The following is a 25,381-nucleotide window of genomic DNA, read 5'->3' as shown; positions in this document are numbered from 1 at the left end:
CCACTGTTATTGTGTGGTTATCTAAGTCTCTTTGTAGCACTCCAAGAGCTTGCTTTATGAACTGGGTGCTCCTGTGTTGGGTGCATATATATTTAGGAAAGTTAAGTTTTCTTGTTGAATTGGATACTTTATCATTATATAATGTCCTTCTTTGTCTTTTTTGATTATTCCTGGTTTGAAATCTGTTTTGTCTGAAATTAGAATAGTAGCCCTGTTCTTTTTTGTGCTCCATTTGCTTGGTAGATTTTTCTCCAATGCTTTACTTTGAGCCTGTGGGTGTCATTGCACGTGAGATGAGTCTCTTGAAGACAGCATAGAGTTGAGTCTTTCTTCTTTATCCAATTTACCACTCTGTGCCGTTAGTGAGATGTTTACCCTGTTTACACTCAAGGTTAATACTGATATATGTGGATTTGAACCTGTTGTCATGTTGTTAGCTGGCTGTTATGCAGACTTGATTGTGTAGCTGCTTTACAGTGTCAAGGATCTATGTACTTAAGTGTGTTTTTGTGGTGACTGGAAATGTGTTTTTATTTCCATGTTTAGTACTTCCTAGGTCTCTTGTAAGACAGGTCTGGTGGTAACAATTTCCCTTAGCATTTACTTGTCTAAAAAGATTTTATTTCTCCTTCATTTATCAACTTAGTTTGGCTGGATATTAAATTTCTGGTTGGAATTTATATTCTTTAAGACTGCTGAATATAGGCCCCTAATTTCTTCTGGCTTGTAGGGCTTCTGCTGAAGGATCTGCTGTTAACCTGATGGGTTCGCCTTGTAGGTGGCCTGCCCCTTCTCTTTGGCTGCCTTTAAGATTTTTTTCTCTTACATTGACTTTGGAGAATCTGATGACTGTGTATCTTGGGGATGGGTGTCTTGTTTAGTATCTCACAGGGGATCTCTGAATTTCCTAAATTTGAATGTCAACCTCTCTAGTGAGGTTGGGGACACTTTTGTGGACGATATCCTTAAATATGTTTTCTAAGTTGCTTGCTGTCTCTCCCTCTGTTTCAGGGATGACAATGAGTCACAGGTTTCGTCTCTTTACATAATCCCGTATGTCTCAGAGGTTTTGTTCATTCTCTTAAATTTTTTTCTCTTTATTTTTGTCTTTCTGAATTGATTCAAAGAACTGGTCTTCTAGTTTTGAGATTCTTTCTTTAGCTTGGTCCATTTTGTTGTTAATACTTCTGATTGTATTATGAAATTCTTGTATTAAGTTTTTTTTCAGCTCAATTTGGATTTCTTTCTTTCTTTCTCTTTCTTTCTTTCTTTCTTTCTTTCTTTCTTTCTTTCTTTCTTTCTTTCTTTCTTTCTTTCTTTCTTTCTTTCCTTCTTTCTTTCTTTCTTTTTTTCCTTCCTTCCTTCCTTCTTTCTTTCTTTCTTTTTTTTTTTTGTCTCACTCTGTTGCCCAAGCTGGAGTACAATGGTGTGATCTTGGCTCACTGCAACCTCTGCCTCCCAGTTCAAGCAGTCCTTCCTCAGCCTCCCAAGTAGCTGGGATTACAGTTGTGTGCCACCACACCCCACTAATTTTCGCATTTTTAATAGAGATGAGGTTTCACCATGTTGGCCAGGCTGGTCTCGAACTCCTGACCTCAAGTGATCAACCTGCCTTGGCCTCCCAAAAGTGCTGGGATTACATGCGTGAGCCTCCATGCCTGGCCAGTTTGGTTATTTCTTAAAATGACTATTTCATATTTCAACTCTTGTATCATTTTATTGGATTTCTTAGATTCCTTAGATTGGGTTTTGATTTTCTTCTGAATCTTGATGATCTTCATTGCTCTTCAGTGTCTGAATTCTATGCCTGCCATTTAGCCATTTCAGCCTGGTTAAGAACCTTTGCTGGGAAGCTAGTGTGGTCATTTCGAGGTAAGAAGATACTGTGGCTTTTTGAGTTGCCATAGTTCTTGTACTGGTTCTTTCTTATCTCTGTGGATAATCTTTGAAGTTGCTTTCCTTTGGATGGGTTTTTTTTATTTTATGGGTTTACTTTTATATTCTTTGATGTCCTTCAGAGTTTGACTGTGGTATAAGTTGGGTTTAGTTGACTGGCCTTGTTTCTGGATGATTTTAGGGGGTCAAGGCTCAATTCAGCACTCCTGGGCTGTGTGCTCTAACCTTGCGGGGCTAAGACCTGCCCCACAGGTTTGCTCTCTTGCCCCTCGAGGTTAAGTGCCTGCTGCATTGGAGGGGCTGAGGAGTGTTCCTGATTTGCTGGCAACCACACTCCAATGGGGTGGGGGAGCGTGCCAGCAAAAGTGCTTTGTTGGGGTGGTGGCAGCAGGATCCATACTCATGTGTGTGCCAGTAGTGGCAGTGTGAGGCAGTGTACATGGCAGCACATAGCTTTGACTATCATAAACTATGTAGTGTTTTGCATAATCAAAACACAAAATTAAAGCAACATGGATGGGCATGAAACCTAAATCTTAATACAAACAGAAACAAACATTACCATATTTCTATTGAATAATATATCCATACCCTAAAGGAAAATGAGAATAATCCAAATAACTTATCTACCTCATCCTCTGATTAAATATCACCAATGTAAAGAGAAAATAACTACTAAGAAACCCTGAATTGTATTTAGTGAGTTTATTATTGGTAATGGTATGAGTGTGGCAATTCTGAAACTATCTTGTGTGTGTTGTATGATCGAGCAAAGGAGGAATAGATTGATGTTTTGGGAAGTTATGTTTCTGATTGTGGAGAAAGGAGAGAGAATAATGTTATAAGAGAAGCCCTGTAGTAGCGAACTGCAAAGGGCCTAGAGGCAACATTGTCCCAAGAGGGACAATGTTCAGAGCTTGGTTTCTAGATACTCTCCCCCAGTGAAAGGAACCACTTTGGAGAAATAGCTGATTCCAGGACTGAGAAAAGGAAAATACAAGATAAGCCTGGGACATCTTGTTCCAGAAAGTAAAAGAACTGCTCAAAAATGGATGAGGTCATGTCAAAAAGGACACAGAGCCAGTTTGAAGCGGTTCCACTGGCCAAATATGGAATAATTTGAGAATCAAAATAAATTATTATAGTAATGTATTAGAGTTCATTGAAAAAAATAAAAAATTCATGGATCTAGAGGTAGATAGATAAATATATATTAAGAGTATAGCCTTCCTTACTGTAGAATGCGAAGCAATGAATATAGGATTCCAAACATAGTAAAAATTGACTTAGGCAAGAATCATTACTGGATGCTAAAGTTATTAGGTGGTGGAACTTTATGGGAAACAAGATATTACACAGTAAAAATCGTGGTATTGGCACACTTGCAAGTCAGTGAGAAATAGGAGAACAATTGGCTGGAACAATTGGCTATTCATTAGGGGCCAGGAGCATGGATTCCAGAGCCAAAGTGTCTGGGATAAAATCCTGGGCTCTACTGCTTACTTCCTTTGTGACCTTGGGTAAGCTACTTAACCTCTCAAAATTCTATTCTCTCATCTGTGAAACAGGGATAAGCATGCTATGTATTTATGAAAATTTAATGTTACTATTTGTATAATGCAGAAAGGTGCCCACACACATAAAATACTGTATACGTATTAAGTAAATAAATTTGGAGAAATAATTGTAAAATTTAATCGCCACATCATACTAAAACTAGTTTCAGATTAAAGACAAACAAAAAATAATTTTAGAAGGCATTATTTTAATATGCATTATTTTAATAGGCATTACTTTAAATACACTTTAAAGAATTAAAGTGTATTTTAATTCTTGTGCAAGATACAAATAATGTAAACCATAAAGGAAAATATCAATAAATTAGGTCATACTAAAATTAAGAATTCAAAGGCATCTGAAGCTTAATTAGTTCAAAACAGTTTTTTTTGTTTTTTCTGTTGAGACAAAGTTTCGCTCTTGTTTCTCAGGCTGGAATGTAATGGCATGATCTCAGCTCACTGCAACCTCCACCTCCTGAGTTCAAGCAATTATCGTGCCTCAGTCTCCCAAGTAGCTGAGATTACAGGAATGTGCCACCAGGTTTGGCTAATTTTGTATTTTTAGTAGAGACAGGGTTTCACCATGTTGGCCAGGCTGGTCTTGAACTCCTGAACTCAGGTGATTCACCAACCTTGGTCTCCCAAAGCGCTGGGATTACAGGCGTGAGCCACCGCTCCGGACCCAAAACAGTATTTTTAATTTCCCTCTTATTCTAGACTCTTTTGGCATTTTCGATCTCAGAGAACGACACCTTTTCCCATTCAGGCTTTTGTATCTTGCTTATTTTCTTTAAAAATAAATCGGGCCACGTGCAGTAGCTCATGCCTGTAATCCTAGCACATTGGGAGGCCAAGGTGGGCGGATCACCTGAAGCCAGGAGTTCGAGACCAGCCTGGCCAACATGGTGAAACCACGTCTCTACTAAAAATGCAAAAATTAGCTGGGCATGGTGGCCGGTGCTTGTAATCCCAGCTACTTGAGAGGCTGAGGCAAGAGAATGGCTTGAACCTGGGAGGTGGAGGTTGCGGTGAGCTGAGATCACGCCACTGCACTCCAGCCTGAGTGACACAGTGAGACTCTGTCTCAAAATAAATAAATAAATCATGGAAATCATTTTATATCAGTTCATATAGGTTTTCCTTATTGTTTTAAAAAAGATGCACAGTATTGTGTTGCAAGGATATATCATTCGTGCAGTCAATTTTCTATATACCAATTTTTGAGTTGTTTCCAGTATTTTGGCAATTACAAATAATGTCTTAATAAATAACATTGTATATATTTATTTTCATATTGTTGAAAGTAAACTTCAGGGCAAATTCCCAGAAGTCGGGTTGCTGGGTCAAAGCATAAAATGTGTATGGAGTTTTGTTAGATATTGCCAAATTTCAGTCCACAGAGATTGCATCATTTTGCACACTCATCATCTATATATTAAGAGTGCTCATTACCCTACAGAGTATATCATTGTATGTACTAATTTTGACCACTTTGATAGATGTGAAATGTTTTTCTCGTTTTCATTTGGATTTAATTACGAATGAGATAGAAGATCTTTTCATAAGTGTTAGGAACATTTTGTATCTTTTTAGGGGGTATATTGTCTACATCATGTATTTTGCCCATTTATCTATAAGGTTTTGGTCCTTCTTTAATCTTGATGTTTACAAGTTCTTTACAGATTAATGATTTTAGTTCTTTATTTGCAATATGTGTTGAAAATATTTTCTCCCAGTTCATCATTTGTCTATGTTTTTGTTTACAGAGTTTTGTGTCATTCAAAAGTTCTTTAAAATTTTTTAAAATTTTTATAGAGTTGAGTTCATGAATCTTTTATTGTATCTAGATTTTTAGACATGTTTTGAAAGCCTTTCATCACCAGATTTCAAAGGTATTTATCTGTGTTTTCTTCTAATACTTGCATGGCTTCAGTTTTATAATGAGTTTTCTTATCCATTGGGGTTTTCTTTCTTGTGTGGACTATGAGGATACAATATTATCATCTATATGGCTTTTCAATTGTCCTAACCTAACATCATTTACTAAAAGTCTATCTTGGCCTCAGTAATTAGAGACGTCGACTTTATCATGCATTATACTTCCATATATACTTGTGCCTTGTAATCTATTCCACTAAGTAATCTGTCCATGCACTAGTACAATAATCTTGTAATTATAATGGCTTTCTGGTATATTTGAGTATGACAGAGATTTCTGCCTCCACCTGTCCCTTGAGGGCTCTTTTTTTTTTTTCAGTGTTTTCCTGACCATCATGCATGTTTATTTTTTTCATATAAATTTTAGTATTAAATTATCTCATTTTAAGATAATCAAATCTTTTTGGCATTTTTATGGGGACTTTATTAAATCTGAAAATTAACTTATGGAGAACTGACATTTTTATGACATTGAGTCATTCTCTGCGTATTTGTTTAAGTTCACAAGTTAAGTTTTTGGAAGTGTTAACTTTCCCCTCATGTAGATTTTAAAAATGTCTTAAGGCTATTTCTATTGTAATTGTTATTGTAAATGGGATTCACTCTTCCATTGTTTGTTTTTATATGATGGATATTCTATTGATTGTTGTATATTCATTTTATATCTTGCTATCTTTCTGACTTGTAAAATCATAGGATTTATTGTCTATTCTCTAGATCCATTAAACTTTTATTTTTTTAAGTACTAGGTTTTTCTTTTCTAGAAACTTCCTTTTTTCTTCCAGATATGCTGTTATTTTAATAATCTTTTATTCTTACTCATATTTTCAATTTTCTCTCTTCTTTAAATATTTTAAACATAACTTATTGCATGCTTATGAATCTTCTTATCTAAAGTCTTTGTAGATATGAGTCTGTTGTCCACTTGCTTTATTTCCGTTGGCTATTGCTTATAGTGTCTTACTTCCTTACGTGGTTTTGTGATTTTTTAAAACATCACGTTATTTGTATATCTTGGAACACTATACTTGGAATTGTTCAAGGCCTATGTTTAAAGTGAGCTCCTCTAGAAAGTACTGAATTTGCTTTTGCTAGGTGTTTAGGACCAATATCAACCTGGAACCCATTTAAAATAATTCTTAGCCATGAGCTGTTGAAATTCACACACATCATATGAATTCAGGCTACAAACCTGGATGAAGGCTGTGTTAGGGCTGTACATCTCAGAAGGAAATCTCTCCTCATTTATTTATCCAGGTCCGAGATTAAAAATAAATAAATACATTATTTACTGTTTGCTCTGAGAGCAGGTTTATTTCTGAATCTCACTTTCATGGAAGGTATGACTGTTTACGTTGCCAGCTTTCTGTAGGGATCTCCTGGAAAAATTCCTTTTTAGGAGGCCCTAGCCTTGAGCTTGAGATGCTGTCACAGCAAAACTCAGTCTCTAGGGTTTTGCAGATGCCCCAGGACAAAAGCACGCCTGAGTGTTTGTGCACCTTTCTGGATTCCCGGGAGACTTTTACTAATTTTTGACCTTTATGGATTTTTAAAAACTTTCTCACTAGGTTAACAATGCATCTAGAAAGCACCTATTTAAATATGTTATATAGCTTTTTGGTTGCTTCAGTGGAGAAGTCGTTAAGGGTATGCAGACTGTCCTAGTTTCACCAGACTTGGAAGTCTAAAGTGATTTCTGAAACATCAAATACATTTAATTTAAAATTAATTAAAATTATCATATAGATATCTATTTCTAGCTATCATTTTTTAATTTTCTTCCCTTCTTTTCACAGGTGTTGGTAGATATCTATTTTTAAACATGGAAAGATGGTGGTGCAATGGCCAGTGAGTACAAAAAGTTAAAAAATTGTAAAAAGTATGAGCCCATCCTTACAAACCATTCATGGAGATTTTTTCATAGAGAGGAAATTGTTTTATACAAAAGTGATTATTAACAGTAGCTGCTTGGGAGGTTGAATTATGAGTGATTTTTTTCTTTTGTTTTCCCTTTTGTAATTTTCCATAATAAACATGGATTATTTGGCTGAAAATATAAAAACCTATTTAAAAATCATATAAATCTGAATGAAGCATTTCGATACTAAGCAGGAATAGTGTTAGTCTTTTTCAATACTATTTCAGTATCTTTTTAAATTCATCAACTTTGACTTAAAGCCATATTTTATATATAGACAAGCTTTTTTTTTTTTTTTTTTTTGACCTCTTGGCAAAATCAGTCTGGTGTAGGTTTCTGTCTTCTGTAGAGCTATCTGATTTCCAGAAATGAAAGGCTCTTCCCAATAATGAGGCTGTCAATGGAAAGGGAGCAGAGAATGTGGTTTTGTTTCATTGGAGCCTTCCAGAACTTTGCAAGTAGTTTGAGGAGTTGAAATGGCTTAGATGATGTCTTGCCTGGAAACAGAAAATAGAGATGATCTCCCAAACACTTTCCAGTGGATGATTCTATTATTTTGAATGAGTGTCCTCTGGCTGGAATTAGCTCTTATTTTTTCCACTACCTCATTATAGAAAACTTAACTAACTCCAGATGAAGAATCTTACAGCTTCAACTCTTTTGGAATTGATCTTGTTGACGGGTCTTTCTAGAAGTGACCAGGTAAAAATATATACAAAACTTAGTGTGGATACCAAGAAATTATGAACTCTGAAGACATCACAACAGCCCCTTTTCTGGGCAAATTTGCAAGAAAATGCCACACCAATAAGATCAACTGTGTGTAGAAGTGGTTGCTGTTGTACAATAAAAAAGTTTGGAAAAACAAAAAGAATACCCTTGAGACTCCAGGAAAATTCCACTTGCATACAACATAGAATTATTAAAACAGGAAAGACTGTGTAAGGTCATCCAAATCAATTTCTTTCTTTCAATTAGCCCCCCAGACTTGGTGATGACCAACAGTCATTTTCATTGTGAAGTTCAATTGTACCAATATGTACACTATACTTACTATTTTGAAAGACAACTTTTTTTCTAAAACATGATTCAGGTTTAGTAGAATCCTACATCCTCATCAACAGAATTGTTTTCTTCTCCAAGATACAGTTGTGTTTAGGTGTTCAATAAAATAACTGAAAGTCCTTCCAGTGTTACCAATGAATACTAATTGGTCCCTAGTAGTTAGTCAACTATGCTACATGTAACTCATTCCAAAGATCAGACGGATACATTTATTTCGATTGTTGATTTGAAATCTCTCAGTGGAAAGTGCATTTTTGTTCTGTGTAGTAAGGAAAGATTTTTAAATCATGTTCAATTCTATCATCACAGACCCTCATAAATTATTTCATTATCACAAGTGCTGACAGATCAAACTTGGCAGGTTCACTTCACAGAGGTTTGGAATGAGCTGAAGGTTCATCATCATCTCTCCTCTAGTTTCAGGCCGAGTCCCTGTGCAGAATACCTCTAAGCAAGGAATATATCTAACCCTTTATGGTCCTGGGTCCTCCTCTGGATTTCTGAATGGAAATGTTTTGTGTCATTTGAGATAACAAGCCAATTAATTATGCTGCACGTTGACCCTCATACTGGTGAGGTAGTGCCTCCTAGGGACTGGCTACATCATCACAAGTATCCTTTTTCTTATTTAATTTCTTCATGCCTCCATTTCTTTTTCTAAATGGATGATGCTACATGCTCTTCCTATATTTATAGGTTTGTGACAAAAATCATGCATGATAGTTTATTTCAGGAAGCTTTGAAAGTGAAATGGCTATCTCATAAAAATTATTCTTATTATCACTCCTGGAAGTAAGACTTTCGTAAGAAAAACTTCTGAGAAAGTCAGATATGGATGCTTGAGTGAGCATCTTTATTTTTATTCTTATTTTTAAGACCTAGTCTCTCTCTGTTGCCCAGGCTGGAGCACAGTGGCACGATCTTCGCTCACGGCAACCTCTGCCTCCTGGATTCAAGCGATTCTCCTGCCTCAGCCTCCTGAGTAGCTGGGACTACAAGTGCGCATCACCACACCTGGCTAATTTTTCTTGTTGTTGCTTTTTGAAACCTAGTCTTGCTCTGTTGCCCAGGCTGGAGTTCATTGGCACTATCTTGGCTCACTGCAACCTCCACCTCCTGGATTCAGGCGATTTTCCTGCCTCAGCCTGAGTAGCTGGGATTACAGGCGCCATGCCCGAGTAATTTTTTGTATTTTTAGTAGAGATGGGGTTTCACCATGTTGGTCAGGCCGGCTGGTCTTGAACTCCTGACGTCGTGATCTGCCTGCCTCGGCGTCCCAAAGTGCTGGGATTACAGGCATGAGCCATCACGCCAGCCTTGAGTGAGCATCTTAATAGTTAAATCTGACCATATCATTGTCCGGTTCAGAAATCCCTTACTCACGCAGAACAAAATCCAAAGTCTCTCTATGCTATCTGGACCCAGCTACGATACTTATGACATCTGGACCCTCTTCCCACTCTGATCTCACTCTTACTCTTTCCTCTTATGCCCCACAGGCCTCCTAGCTGTTCCAACATCCCTAGAGACTGTGTTTTTGGCTCCCTGCACTCTTCCTCCAGTTAATTCCAAGGGTGGCTGCCTGCTTAAATGCCCTCCTCAGTCACCTCGACCCCCCCCATCTAAAAGGGCAGCTTGTGTCCACTTTCACCCCTGGGTCTTAACCTTCTTTCCATCACTAACCAGTGACGTTATATTATATATTTCTCTGTTACGTGTTTTCTGTCAGTCTCTTCCATGAGTAAACTCCAGATGGAAGGAACTTTTTTGCTGTGTATCCATGATACCTAGAATTTCATCGGGCAGGTCAAAGGGGATGGATGAACACGGAAGTAAGTGAATGGTCCCTGAGCCTTCTGCCAGCTGCTCTCTTGGTTGCAGCATGTGGCACACAGGTGGACTTAGGTAGATGCCTTAAAACTGATGACAGCCACATGGGAAGGATGGAAGAGGCATAACTGATTAATTTTGTTCAATTCAACGTAGCAAACATTTACCAAGTCCCTATTATGAATAAGATCTTATGTTGGAGTTGATAATTTGCACATCTGCTTCTCTAAAAAAGGCTTATAATAGGTGTTTTCCATACAGACGAAACTAAAGCAGAAAGACTTCCTCAGCCAGCTAAGACCCCTTCTTTTGATTTCTGCTGAAATAAAATGTTAGTTGACAAGCCTTTTTGAAACCTCTACTATGAGCAAGGCACTGTGCTGCTTATTATCTTGACTAAAACATTTCACAAGGATGTCACTCTTTCAGCTTTAAATAATGGCAATCTAATACTCAGGATAAAGAATGTGTGCAGTACTACAGCATCAGATTATAGACTTTTGCAGAGCTACATTAACCTGAGTGCTTCTAAGGGTACAAATGTCAAAGTTATTAGAATTCTGTTAATTCTGATAATGTACCCACAGTGTTCATTGATGTGAACTTTTGATGGAGATGAGAATAAAAGTGCCATTACAAATTAGTCAGAAACATATATTTTTCTCATTATTATTATTATTATTATTATTTTGAGATGGAGTCTTTCTCTGTCGCCCAGGTGGGAGTGCAATGACATGATCTCGGCTCACTGCAACCTCTGCCTCCTGGTTTCAAGTGATTCTCCCGCCTCAGGCTCCTGAGTGGCTAAGATTACAGGTGTGTGCCGCCACACCCAGCTAATTTTTGTATATCTAGTAGAGACAGGGTTTCGCCATGTTGGCCAGGCTGGTCTCGAACTCCTGACCTCAGTGATCAACCTGCCTCAGCCTCCCAAAGTGCTGGGATTACAGGTGTGAGTCACCATGCCCAGCCTTTTTCTCATTATTAGCTGAACATTTAGGACTCATTTTTGTGCAAATATTCATACAATTTATTTCTGGTATATTTACCTATACAATTTCATAGGAATGAATTTTAAATGCACACATATATTAGGGCCTCATTACCCCAAAGTCCTGGAATAAAAATAGTGGAAGATACAGAACAGTATCTGGCACAGTTAACATTAGTTAACTGTGAGGACTTACTGTGTCCCTGACACTCTTCTGGAGGCTCGAAGGGATTAATTAAATTAGATGGATTAATTCATTTGATAGTTACACATGCCCATGAGTACCATGGTGGGTACTCTTACTATTCCCATTTAACATACTAAGAAACAGGCACAAAGAGGTTAAGCATCTTGTCCCAAGATTAGTAGTGGTGCCAGAATTCTGCACAAGAATCTGTGCTTTTAATCACTGCGTTATGAATGAACATGCTCCAAGGAAGCATGCATTCCACCTGGGCAGACAAAAAAGAAACACTCTAGGCCCCCTTCTGCGTGGTCACGCGGAGCCAGCGCCTGGGCCTGGAACAGGGCCGTAGTCCCCCAGCTGCGCCCACCACCTCTCTACCATGGACTCCCGCAAAGTGAACGAGCTTGGGGCCTTTGTGAAAATGTGTAAGCAGGATCTGAGCGTTCTGCACACCGAGGAAATGCGCTTCCTGAGAGAGTGGGTGGAGAGCATGGGGGGTAAAGTACCACCTGCTACTCAGAAAGCTAAATCAGAAGAAAATACCAAGGAAGAAAAACCTGATAGTAAGAAGGTGGAGGAAGACTTAAAGGCAGACGAACCATCAAGTGAGGAAAGTGATCTAGAAATTGATAAAGAAGGTGTGATTGAAACAGACACGGATTCTCCTCAAGAAATGGGAGATGAAAATGCAGAGATAACGGAGGAGATGATGGATCAGGCAAATGATAAAAAAGTGGCTGCTATTGAAGCCCTAAATGATGGTGAGCTCCAGAAAGCCATTGACGTATTCACAGATGCCATCAAGCTGAATACTTGCTTGGCTGTTTTGTATGCCAAGAGGTCCAGTGGCTTTGTCAAATTACAGAAGCCAAATGCTGCTATCTGAGACTGTGACAGAGCCATTGAGATAAACCCTGATTCAGCTCAGCCTTACAAGTGGCGAGGGAAAGCATACAGACTTCTAGGCCACTGGGAAGAAGCAGCCCATGATCTTGCCCTTGCCTGTAAATTGGATTATGATGAAGATGCCAGTGCAATGCCGAAAGAAGTTCAACTTAGGGCACAGAAAATTGCAGAACATCGGAGAAAGTATGAGCGAAAACGTGAAGAGCGAGAGATCAAAGAAAGAGTAGAAACAGTTAAGAAGGCTGGAGAAGAGCATGAGAGAGCCCAGAGGGAGGAAGAAGCCAGACGACAGTCAGGAGCTCAGTATGGCTCTTCTCCAGGCGGCTTTCCTGGGGGAATGCCTGGTAATTTTCCCGGAGGAATGCCTGGAATGGGAGGGGCCATGCCTGGATTCAATGCAATTCTTAGTGATCCAGAGGTTCTTGCAGCCCTGCAGGATCCAGAAGTTATGGTGGCCTTCCAGGATGTGGCTCAGAACCCAGCAAATATGTCAAAATACCAGAGCAACCCAAAGGTTATGAATCTCATCAGTAAATTGTCAGCCAAATTTGGAGGTCAAGCGTAATGCCCTTCTGATAAATAAAGCCCTTGCTGAAGGAAAAGCAACCTAGATCACCTTATGGATGTCGCAATAATACAAACCAGTGTACCTCTGACCTTCTCATCAAGACAGCTGGGGTGCTTTGAAGATAATCCCTACCCCTCTCCCCCAAATGCAGCTGAAGCATTTTACAGTGGTTTACCATTAGGGTATTCATTCAGACAATGTTTTCCTACTAGGAATTATAAACTTTAAACACTTTTTAAATATTCAAAATATTTAAAACAAATTTAAGGGTCTGTTAAGTTTTATATTTTTCTTTACTAATCATTTTGGATTTTTTTTTCTTTGAATTGGACAGGGAAGATATGTATGGAAGATTATTGCTCTAATTTGAGTGAAACAAAAGTTATTAGTGTGAGGCAAAAACAAAACAAAACAAAAAAACACCAAAACAAGAAATACTCTAAAAAGCAGAGTTGAGAGAAGCGCTCTCTCAAATTCATACGTATATATTTTCCAAAATACACAATAATGACTATAAGGGATCAAAGGAGCCAAAGATAAGTACTACCTGGGGTAGTATTGAGCAGGAACTTGAAGGAGGGGTGGGTTCTGTTTAGGTAGATGGGAATAGAAAAGTGTTCATATGGTTTAACATCAGACAAAGGGCAGAATTAGGAAAATTCTATTTGGGGATCAGGGAATAATACAAGAGCAAACTTTTAGGAAGTGCTTACTAAATAATAGGTGAAGAGCTTTCCAGATATTATAAAATTAAATCTCCTAAACATGATAAGAGGTAACTATAACTACCATGCTACAATGTGGATAAAGTAACATGTCTGGCTCTGTGTGATGTCAAAACTCACACCCTTAGTCTACATTATAAAGTTTGTCTAGGAAGTTGAGTGGACATAAGACAGGAAAGTTAGGCTAAGGCAGACATGGAGGAACTTGATTACTAAGCCAATATATTTACACCATATTCTGTTTGAAGGAGCCACCACTGGGAGGATCAGAGCAGGTGAAGGATGTGAGTAAAGCAGGTTTGCTCCTGCAGGAATATAGAGACTATTGATCTCAACCTTGGCTGTGTGCTAGAATCACTGAGAAGCTTCTAATAAAATACCCGTCTGCCCCTGCTCCTGGTCAGCTAAATAAGAATCTCCGGGTTGGCCAATTCCCTCATTTACTTAAAACTTTCCATTGCCAAGATAAAGTCAAAATACTTACCTTGGCATACAAGGTTGTCCAAGGTCTGATCCTTGTTCACCTCTTGTGTCTCATACCACCCTTCTTTATTTATTTATTTATTTATTTATTTATTTATTTATTTAGACACAGGGTCTTGTTCTGTCACCCAGGCTGGAGTGTGGTGGCGCGATCTTGGCTCACTGCAACCTGTGCCTCCCAGGCTCAAGCAATCCTCCCATCTCAGCCTCCAGAGTACCTAGGACTACAGGCACGTGTCATCACGCCTGGCTAATTTTTAATTATTATTTATTATTTTTGTGTGTGTATAGAGATAAGGTCTTACTGTATTGCCCAGGCTGGTTTCCAACTCCTGGACTCAAGTGATCCTCCCAAAGTCTTGGGATTACGAAGTCTCTGATCCACTCTACCTGGACTTAAGTCTCTTTCTTCTGATTTCACCAAACTCTGCTCATTCAAAATAATTTGGGCCTGTGCAAGCTCTCTCTTGCCCAATGACTTTGTTTTCTTTTTGTTTTTTTCAATTGTTTCATTGAAAACCCAAGGACTTCTTAAAAGCTTTTCTTTCTTTTCAGAATACTTTTGTTTCATATCTTCTCAAGGCTGACTGTCTCTCTTTTTGTCAGCCTAAAGGTCACCTCCTCACCTATGTACTTCTTGATCATTCTACCTGAATAAGTGGCATAATACCTGCACTCTCACGCCTCAAAGCGCTACCATCAGAGCACTTCATGTTTTGTTAGTGTGTGTTTGTGTAGCTGGACTCTAAACTCCACAAGGCCAATGGACTTGTTTTGCTCACCCCATGCGTACTCAGAGCCCAGCAGTAATATCTGTGGCATAAATTAATGAGAAGGCATATCTTAAATAACTTAGTTAATGTCACCCAACTCATGAGGGCAAAGCCTGGAGACGAACACAAGCTCTAAACCATCGTGGTGCTCTGCTGGAATATGGTGGTTTGCTCATTCATTCTTGCTTTTGTTCATTCATTCGGAGAACATGTTTTAGATTGATAATATGTGCTAAGCCAGTTGCTAGGGACACAAATAAAATGGTCATTGATCCTGAGAACATAATCTGGACAACTTTAAGTGAATACAGTCACAGAGGGAGCAGGGCACTGCCAACTGATTTCAGTGCTCAGCTTGGTTTCCTCTAAGCTTCTGCACTGAGGCTACTGCAGAGTAGAGAAATTCTCAGTCTAGTGGCCCATGGTGAATTTTAAGACAAATCTGAAGGTTTTGGATTGAAATAGTAAAAAGTTTGAGAACAAAAGTTTCATCAATTAATTAACACGTCAAAGGGTATAGATCAGAAGAGACACTATGAACCACAACTTACATGAATAACAGCTAAAAACAAAACAAATAATAATTTTCGCAGAACACTTCACTGCAGCATAACAAACAGAATTTTCCAAAACCCAGACCCATACAAGATTTTCTATCTCATGCCTTCTCTGTCTCTCTGCTCTTTCAATTCTCTAAGAGAAGAGATCTCTGTGGTTTTCTCTCTATTTCTAGCTCTGTGTGCTTCTCATTTCTCTGGAAAATCTAAAATGCCCTCAGTGAAGACTTTCTGGCCCTCTTCAATCTTCCCAAGGCTGATTCTTGAAATGTTGCCTTAGGATGTCTTTCCTTTGGTTTAAAGTTTGGCTCCTATTAATATTTTAAGTGTCTCTTTAGTCTTAGTGGATATATCTTGGTGGTTATATATTACCCCAAATTTTTTTCTAGGGTGTAAGTTCTTGGAGGAAGTCTCACCAGAGGCCTGAGGCTAGCCTTGGTGAATCCGTGAACTATGCTGTATATGGGAGCAACAGCATGAATAGCAGGATATAATCTGAGACATAGCTTTAGGCTCGATGTACAATGCAATCACCACTTCTTTTCCTTTAGCAACATATTGGTTTGACCAATAGGCAACAGGTAACAGGTAACAATGCTTCATCCTTGTCATCAGTTTTCACTGTTTTTTGGGGGGTGTGTTATTATTGCGGCTTCTTCAGAATAGTCAAGTAATTTTCCTTAAAAGACGGAAAAAATAGGCAACATGAAAATAAGCTGATTAAAAGAATGTGAATGGGGAAATAGATCAGCATAGTGTTAAGGATATTAGCTTTGGTGACATTTGAGTTCTTACTCCATTTGCAGACGCCATAGTAATCTTGGTAATCTCCTCTCTCCACCCTAGTTCCCTCTTCTGAAAATAAAGAGTGTAGTAGTACCACTCTATAGACCCCTAGAGATGCTTCTCAGCTGGCCTACTCTTCTGGTAAGGGCATGAGTCCCATCAGGAGTGCTCGACCCTCATGACCTCATTTATACCTAATTACCTACCACAGGCACTACTTCCAAATACCACCATATTGGGGGTTAGGGCTTCAACCTATGAATTTTGGGAGGACACAGATATTCAGCCCAGAGCCGTGGGATAAAAAGAGTTGGTGCTAAAATAAGAAGGATTGGGTGGAAGATGTTTAAGAGGGCAAATTTCTAGTCCCTCTCCTTAATGCTACACTCCTGTATGTTGGTAGAAAACTGAGGTTTATTCTTTGGAGAAGGAAAAACGTGGAGGTGTGAGCCTGAGAGTGAACCCATGCAGTGGAGAGTACAGGTGTGGTACTGACAATAGAGGATTAAGAGGCCGTATGCATAAGGAGTGCTGATTTCAAAGTCCTCAAGCCGACTCGTTCAGTCAGAACTCTGGCAGCCAGATTTATCCTTGAGGCAAGGGACAGGAAGTGCACTCTTTGAGAAAGCTGCCCGCCCAAGAGGAAAGAATAAAGACACTGACCCTGGGGCTTGTTAACAAAGGGCTACAGTGAAGGTCACCCTAAAAAGCAGGGGCTCACATTCAGCTTCCAATCCCTTTTTCAATCTCCCACTCTGCATTTGCTCTCCTTTCTTTTTATATCTCAGAAGTTTACTTTGAAAAATTAAATTCTTGGGGTGGGCATGGTGGCTCACACCTGTAATCCTAGCAGTTTGGGAGGCCAAGGCAGGCGGATCACTTGGGGCCAGGAGTTCGAGAACAGCGTGGCCAACATGGTGAAACCCTGTCTCTACTAAAAATATAAAAAGGAGCTGAGCATGGTGAGCGCCTGTAATCCCAGCTACTCGGGAGGCTGAGGCAGAGTAATCGCTTAAACCCGGGAGGCAGAGGTTGCAGTGAGCCGAGATCGTGCCACTGTACTCCAGTCTGGGAGACAGAGTGAGACTCTGTCTAAAAAAAAAAAACAACAACTACAGAAAAGTTGAAAGATTAGTGCAAAGGATACCCATACAGTCTTTACATAAATTCAGCTGTTAACATTTTGTATACCTTCTCTTGCTCTTTCTCTACGCAGACTTTTTTTTTTTTTTGAGACAGAGTTTCACTCTTGTTGCCCAGGCTGGAGTGCAATGGCGCAATCTCGGCTCACCGCAACCTCCGCCTCCCAGGTTCAAGCAATTCTCCTGCCTCAGCCTCCTGAGTAGCTGGGATTACAGGCACGCACCACCACGCCCGGCTAATTTTGTATTTTTAGTAGAGACGGGGTTTCTCCATGTTGAGGCTGGTCTCGAACTCCTGACCTCAGGTGATCCGCCCGCCTCGGCCTCCCAAAGTGCTGGGATTACAGGCGTGAGTCACCGTGCCCGGTGACATTTTTTGTTTTTTTTTTTTTTTGGAACCACACAATACTTTCTCATACTCAGGCCACCAAGGAATAGCAGAAATCTAAGTAAAGTTCCTAATGTGGAGATGGAATTCCAAACAAACAAGGAGACGAAGTCTTTTGGAAAATAAAGTCTATGCAGAGAGAAAAAAGCTTTAAAAAACACAATTGTTAATATCTTCAGAGAGGTTGTGCCTATGAAACAAGGATAGGATACGATTATAAAAACCTTTAAAAAAAACACAAAATAGATGTATTGGAAATCAAAATGTAATAACAGAAATTAGAAACTAAAATATAAGACCAGGCACAGTGGCTCATGCCTATAATGCCCGCACTTTGGGAGGCCAATATGAGTGAATCTCTTAAGGCCAGGAAATCAAGAAATTAAAATAAAATTTAAAAGTAAGGTGATAAAATCCATAAGGCAGAACAAAAAGACAAAGAAACAGTAAAGAAAAAGTAATAACATTACAGTATCACTCTTAGAGGTCTATTATCTGAAAAATGAAATCCAGACAAAAAGAATAGAAAAATAGAAGGGAGGATTTCATTAATAAGATGCTTAAGGAGATTTTTCTGGAAACAAAGCATGTGAACTGCTAGATTGAAAGAATCTATGGAGTACCTAGTACAATGGATGAAACTGGACCCACATCAAAGCATACCATCAAGAAATTTCAAAGCATAGGCGACAAAAAGATTTTATAACCTTGCAGGAGGAGTAGGTTGTTGGGGAGACTGTTCACTCAGAGAGGACCAAAAGTCAGAATGGCTTCTTAATCATAGCAACAATGCAGGAAGCAAGAAGGAAGGAAGGGAGCAACACCTTCACCATTGTGAAGGAATATTATTTCTAAGCTAGAATTCTGTGCCCCTCAAACTTGTAATGAAACGTGAGGGTAAAACACAAGATCTGAAAAATGTGTCTCCTCTCATCACGCACCTATCTTAGGATACTACTGGGGAATATCCTTATTCAATATGAGGGAATGACGTACAACTAGGAAGACATGTACAGTTGAAAACAGGATATCCAGCACATGAGAGAAATAGAGAGAACCTGTGGAATGAGAATTGCGCCCAGGTATAGAGGTCAGTGGCAACAGGCTGAATATTTTTGGCCCCCATCCCACAAAGAACCATATGTTGCAGACTAAATCCCCAATGTGGTGGTATTGGAGGTGGGACCTTTGGGAGCCGATTAGGTTCTGAGGGTGGAGCCCTCATGAATGGGATTAGTATTCTTCTAAGACGAGAGGCAAAAGAGATGATCTCTCTCTCTCTCTCTTTCTACCATGTGAGGACACATGAAGACAGCCATTTGCAAACCAATATGTAGGCCCTCACCAAGCACTAGAGCTGTTAGTGTCTTGACCTTGGATTTCCCAGCCTTTAGAACTGTGAAAAGTAAATTTGTGTTGTTTAAGCCACCCAGTCTATGGTATTCTGTTATAGCAGCCTGAACTGACTAGGACAGCAGCCATTCAAATGGAAGCAGCCTGGCGCAAAAGACAGATAGCTAAGAGCTGTCATCACCATGCCTGCTACTGTAGAACCAGCTTTTTAACTAGATCAAACTCCTGGAGGATGTACTCAACCAGAGCAAGGGCATGTGCCAGGAAAGAGGGAGCCGTCATATCCAGGAAATCAGAATCCAGTCTTGGAAAAAGGCAAAGCAACTTCTAAGTACAGTAGAAAAGCAAAGGCCAGCATGACAACCAAGTAGCGGCTCTAAGAGGGAAAACTGCCCAAAGAAGGAGAAATGTCTAAAAAAATTTACCTGATGTAAATTATGGAACCCTGTACTGAGAGGCTGTTGGAAGTAGTAGGAAGAACTAGCAAAAAGCAAAGAGAAAAGTAAGAAAATGAAAAAGCAAGGTCATTTATTAACTTCAGGAAAAACTAAATGTAGAAGGAAAATAATCATTGATGCTTCCATATGAATAATAATTGCATAGCATATGAATGAAAATGCTGAATATAGATTTACCCAAAATTGTAATCTAATCACATTGGGATGATAGAAGAGGAGAAAGGGGGATGGCAGCATAAGAGAGCCTATTCTTTTTGCCATAATAGGAAATATATAAATGATGTTTAAAATTGATTAATAGGGCTGAGCCTGATGGCTCACGCCTGTAATCCCAGCACTTTGGGAGGCCGAGGTGGGCGGATCACCTGAGGTCGGGAGTTCGAGACCAGCCTGGCCAACATAGTGAAACCCTGTCTCTACTAAACACACAAAGGTTAGCCAGGCATGGTGGTGGGCACCTGTAAACCCAGCTACTCAGGAGGCTGAGTCAGGAGAATGACTTGAACCTGGGAGGTGGAGGTTGCAGTAAACCAAGATCGTGCCACTGCACTCCAGCCTGGGTGACAGAGTGAGACTCCATCTCAAAAAAAAAAAAAAAAAAAAAAAAAATATATATATATATATATATAACTGATTAATAGACACATAGCAGTACATGTGTGTTATTTAGAAGTATGGAATTTTTGAAAGTCTCAGAAAAAAACTCCTAAAAGGGTAAAAAATACTTCTAGAAAGCAAGACAGTATTATTTTTACAAGTTTTCAGTATTATATAACTTTAAAAATTACATGTATGAATTATTTTAATAAAATAATTTAAAAATTGAAATAGTCCATATCAGTTCTCCCAGCATGTCTGGAATCCAAAAGCCTCTCGATAAAAGTTCTTTTTCTTATTGTGATATTGTTATTATTGGAAAGAGTCTTGGCTTTTTGTCAGATGATATTTAATCTAGTAATATCTGACACTGACTCTTTTTGGGGATTTAAATGGGGCATTTAATTCGTTGGATCTCAGTTTCTTCATTTGTAAAGTGAAGGGGGTTTGGCACATACAGTCATGCATTGCTAAACGACAGGGGTACAGTCTGAGAAATGCATTGTTTGGCAACTTTGCTACTGTGTGAACATCTTAGGATGTACTTACACAAACCTAGATGGGATAGCCTATTGCACACCTAGGCTATATGGTATAACCTATTGCTCTTAGGCTGCAAACCTGTACAGCATGTTACTGTACTGAATACTGCAGGCAACTGCAACACAATGGTAAGTATTTGCCTATCTAAACATAGAAAAGGTACAGTAAAAACGTGACGTTATAATTTATTCTTATGGAACCACCGCTGTATATGCAGTTCTTTGTTGACCAAAATGTTGTCATGCCACTCGTGACTGAATATATAATCTCTTAGACCTGATCCAGCATTATTGTGCTATGAATAGGATCTTTTATGCAGAATGCATACACTGATACGACGCTGTCACACATGAAAAACTTGGCTGCTGTTAGGGTCATGACTTTGATCTGGGCCATGGAGCTGAAAAGATGAGGAATGTCTTAATTATTGGTTCAAGAACATGAAAGGCAATTGTGAGAAAGGGAGGGCTCCAGCACCCTAAAGGACAGAAGAAGACAATGTGATTTTCAACTCTGAATAAGTCTTAACCTTGCAGAGCTAATGTATTAAATAGGGTGATGGACCTCAATGCAGTCGTAAAACAAAAACCCTACAGGAGCATGGGAGGTATTGCTGTATTGTTTGGAAAGAAGTCAGCACACTACAGTGGAAAAAGCTCTGGCCTTGGAGTCAAATCACTTGAATTCTAGTGTTCGTTTTGTTGTTAATACGCTAGGTAAGTTTGGACAAGCTGTCTCATGGCTTTTGTCCCAGCTTCAGGACTGGTGAAATAAAGGTTGGTTTGGTTGAGTTTCTTCCATTAACAGGGAAATAAATCAAATCTGGAGCTAATGGGGATGTTCACGGACTGAGACAAAAGGTTCAGAAAAACACGAGCCAGATGTCCTGGAGCTCTGAGCAGGGCTGGTATTCAAAAGATTGAGCAACCAGGGTGGCACAGGGACAATCCAATCCGAATGAATGCTGGAAGCTACATTTGAGCGCAAACTAGAGGCCTGCAGCAAATCTACAGGCTACCTCTTCAATTGTGGGATCAAAAGGGAGATCTGAGGTAGAGGTCCCAGGGAGGGGTGGGGAAGAGGACATTCAGGGTGTTGGGGTATTGGAGAAGCAGCTATTTGCCAACCAATATGAAAATATTTCAATATATATATATTTTTTGAGATGGAGTTTTGCTCTGCTGCCCAGGCTGGAGGGCAGTGGCGTGATCTCGGCTCACTGCAACCTCTGCCTCCCGGGTTCAAGCAATTGTCCTGCCTCAGCCTCCCTAGTAGTGGGGATTACAGGTGTGCACCACCACACCTGGCTAATTTAAAAAATATATATTTTTAGTAGAGAGAGGGTTTTACCATATTGGCCAGGCTGGTCTTGAACTCCTGACCTTAAATGATCTGCCCACCTCAGCCTCCCAAAGTGCTGGGATTACAGGTGTGAGCCACCACGCCTGGCCACATTTCAGTATTTTAACAACTGGTATAACTGCAGTGGTATGCTCCTGCTGAAGGTGAGAGCGCTATCTGGGTATCAGGAGACAGTGTTCCTTCAGACATCATTGTTAGGATAAACCGAGATAAAAATTCAGGAAACATTTTTTTCTGCCCTTGTGTCCCACCACTTAATACTCGGATTTAAGGGACAGAGTATCTCTTTGGCTTAGTTTAGAGTCTATGCCCACTAACTAGGGGAATAGGTAAAAAAAAAAAAAAAAGGCAAGCTGAATGACAACCTCCCTGCAGCTGCATACAATGGATTGGAGGTAATTTCCTAAAGGAATTCAGACTTCTGCTACCAAGGGTGAGATACGAAGTACTTAAAGCTGGTACATCAAAGACATCAGTCAGTTAGATGGGACATGGGCCCTTGACTATGAGGCACGGTCTGGAAGACACTCTGCTGTGCTGGCCATCAACCCTCTGTTACCAGCTGTGCTACTGTAAGATCGGGGCAAATACGGGTGTCCCAGAAGCAGGAATGGGGTAGTCAGCATGGATAGGGGATCATGAGAAAGGAGGTCCAGGACTTGGGCCATGGTTATTGCTCATAGTATGGCATATTATTATCAGCTGGTGCCTGCTTACTGGCTGAGTATGAAGGTAGAATGGACACCAGACTGGGGGAAAAGAATCACAGCTGGGTATTACAGCGAGGTTGGAGTAGAACTGCAAATAATTTGTTCAGCTGAAACTGGGGTTTGCTACAGCTTGTGTGGTGGTATTTTTTGGTTATCACAATGCCCAGGAGATGGTTGGGTGCTATTGGAATTTGGCTGATGGGGCCAGGAATGAGGTAGTCATGCTGTCCCGCCCAGAATGTCAATAGTACCTCTGTTGAGAAACATGGAAAGGAGAATCTTCCAGAAGGGGCAGCTAAGAGAGTACAGTCCTGTGCAACGGGCAGAAGCGGGGGCAGGGGGATAGTACCACTTTGGGTAACATAGCTGCCATTTATTAATTGTTGGTTATGCATTAGGTCCATAAACACATCTATTATTTAATCCACATGACAATCCCTTAAGATATAATTAATTACCCTCTTTTTTTTTTTTTTTTTTTTGAGACAAGGTATCACTTCGTGACTCAGGCTGTAGTGCAGTGGCCCCATCTCAGCTCACCGCAGACTGGAACTCCTGGTCTCAAGTGATCCTCCTGCCTCACCCCTTCAAGTAGCTGGGACTACAGGTATGCGCCATTACACCTGGGTGTTTTTTGTTTTTTGTTTTGGTAGAGACAGGGCTTCACCATGTTGCCCAGGCTGGTCTCGAACTCCTGAGCTCAAGTGATCCACCTACCTCGGCCTCCTAGAATGTTAGAATTACAGACATCGGCCACTGCACTGGCCATCCCCTCTTTTTTTTTTTTTTTTTTTTTTGAGACGGAGTCTCGCTCTGTCGCCCAGGCTGGAGTGCAGTGGCCGCATCTCAGCTCACTGCAAGCTCCGCCTCCCGGGTTCACGCCATTCTCCTGCCTCAGCCTCCCGAGTAGCTGGGACTACAGGCACCCGCCACCTCGCCCGGCTAGTTTTTTGTATTTTTTTTTTTAGTAGAGACGGGGTGCCATCCCCTCTTTTTACACACGAGGAGTTAGGTTCAGGGAGGCAAAATAACCTCACCAATGTGAGACAAGAAAGGGGCAGAGGTGTGTGTGCAGTCCTTAGAGAGAAATAGGATCACAGTCAGGTCACAGACTTGGAATGAGACTCTGGGGAAGAGTTGTTGTGTCCTGAAATAAATTACTGTTAGAAGCTGGAATTTTTGGTTATCTTTGAAAAGGCCCCAGATATTCATATGCAGGTGTTTTTTTTTTTTTTTTCTAGATTGAAGGAGGGAAACTTCAGTGGGGTTTTCTGGTCTTGTTTCTGTGATTCAGTTCTCAGTACTCCACCAGACTCTGAGGACTGGCCTTAAGATCAGCGTTGAATAACCTCTCTGGAAGCTGACGCTTCACACACAACTGCAACTAAATGGAAAACTGATTGAAACCAGCCATTCTGATTCAACATTAACTGAGGCTTCTCTACATTTAAAGTGAAATGCAAGAAGTCAAAAGTTAAGGAGAGGAAGGAAGGATGAGTTAGAATTCTTGAAAAGGAACCCATTTTATATGATTACTAAATCAATACAAATCATCACATAAGATTTTTATCAAGCAAATATGCTTATCTGTGGGTTTTTGCACACATATTTCACATTTTAAAATCATCAGGCAACCTCTCATTCCCAATTTTCTGGGTTTTTTTTTTTTGAGATGAAGTCTCGCTCTTGTCCCCCAGGCTGGAGTGCGATTGTGTGATCTCGGCTCACTGCAACCTTCGCCTCCCAGGTTCAAGAGATTCTCCTGCCTCAGCCCCCCGAGTAACTGGGATTACAGGCGCCTGCCACCACGCCTGGCTAGTTTTTATATTTTTAGTAGAGATGGGGTTTCACCATGTTGGCCAGGCTGGTCTTGAACTCCTGACCTCAGGTGATCCACCTGCCTCAACCTCTCAAAACGTTGGGATTACAGGCGTGAGCCACGGTGCCCGGCCAGTTTTCTGTAATTAAATGATTGGAACTATCCCCTATCTTTTACCTAAACTTTGTGCTAACATTGCAACTACCTCCCCAAAGGGAATTATAAGAAAAACTTATGCTAGTCATCTTCATGTTGGTAAAAATGAACACGAGAGTAAATTTTTATTAGTGAGAAGGGGAATCAGAATATGAGGATTGTAGATACTTGGATGGGGGCAGAGGGAAAGAGACCTAACTGAAGTGGTGGTTGTCTTCAGGAATAAATACTGCATTTCAGGAATTCTAGTCCCTACGTGTGGATCTAGGCTGAATGGGTGCCTTTCCAGATCCCGCCTCTCCCAAGCCCCGCACAGACACGAGGTGGCGCTCTCCCTTTGCAGTCCTTGGAGTCGGAGCGGGTCTCCTAAAAAGCTGCGCCGGCTTCCTGGCCCGAGAGAATTGCATTCAGTGAAGCGCGGAAGCCGAATGGCGCCTTGCTCGGGCCGCACCCTGTGGCTGAACTGAAGCCAATTCCTAGCGACACCGAAGGACGCGGGGCGGCGGTGGGGCTGGAAGGGGCCTTCCACTCACTCCAGCCGCAGGACCCCTGCTGCAGCTCGGAGCACGCGCGGCGATGCAAATAACACATTCGAGGAGAGCAGAGGAGGTGGCTAGCCGCAGCTTGGACAGTTGGAATGTCGCAGGGACCACCTTGCAAATCACAGTCCT

At 40.4% G+C, this 25,381-nt stretch overlaps 1 long non-coding RNA gene and 1 pseudogene across 1 annotated transcript; both read left to right on the top strand.

The window, feature by feature from the left end:
• Window positions 1-1,355: 1,355 nt before the first annotated feature.
• Window positions 1,356-23,518, top strand: LOC139355763 (uncharacterized). Its single transcript, XR_011606785.1, has 3 exons — window positions 1,356-5,347; window positions 7,190-7,241; window positions 23,221-23,518. It is a non-coding gene; the product is annotated as an uncharacterized lncRNA (long non-coding RNA).
• Window positions 11,721-12,914, top strand: LOC105468522 (hsc70-interacting protein pseudogene; annotated as a pseudogene).
• Window positions 23,519-25,381: the final 1,863 nt, after the last annotated feature.

Source organism: Macaca nemestrina, chromosome 8 (genome assembly GCF_043159975.1).
Source record: "Macaca nemestrina isolate mMacNem1 chromosome 8, mMacNem.hap1, whole genome shotgun sequence".
Classification (NCBI taxonomy): domain Eukaryota; kingdom Metazoa; phylum Chordata; class Mammalia; order Primates; family Cercopithecidae; genus Macaca; species Macaca nemestrina.
Note: the sequence above shows the minus strand (reverse complement) of the source record. Positions and strands in the feature narration are given on the sequence as shown.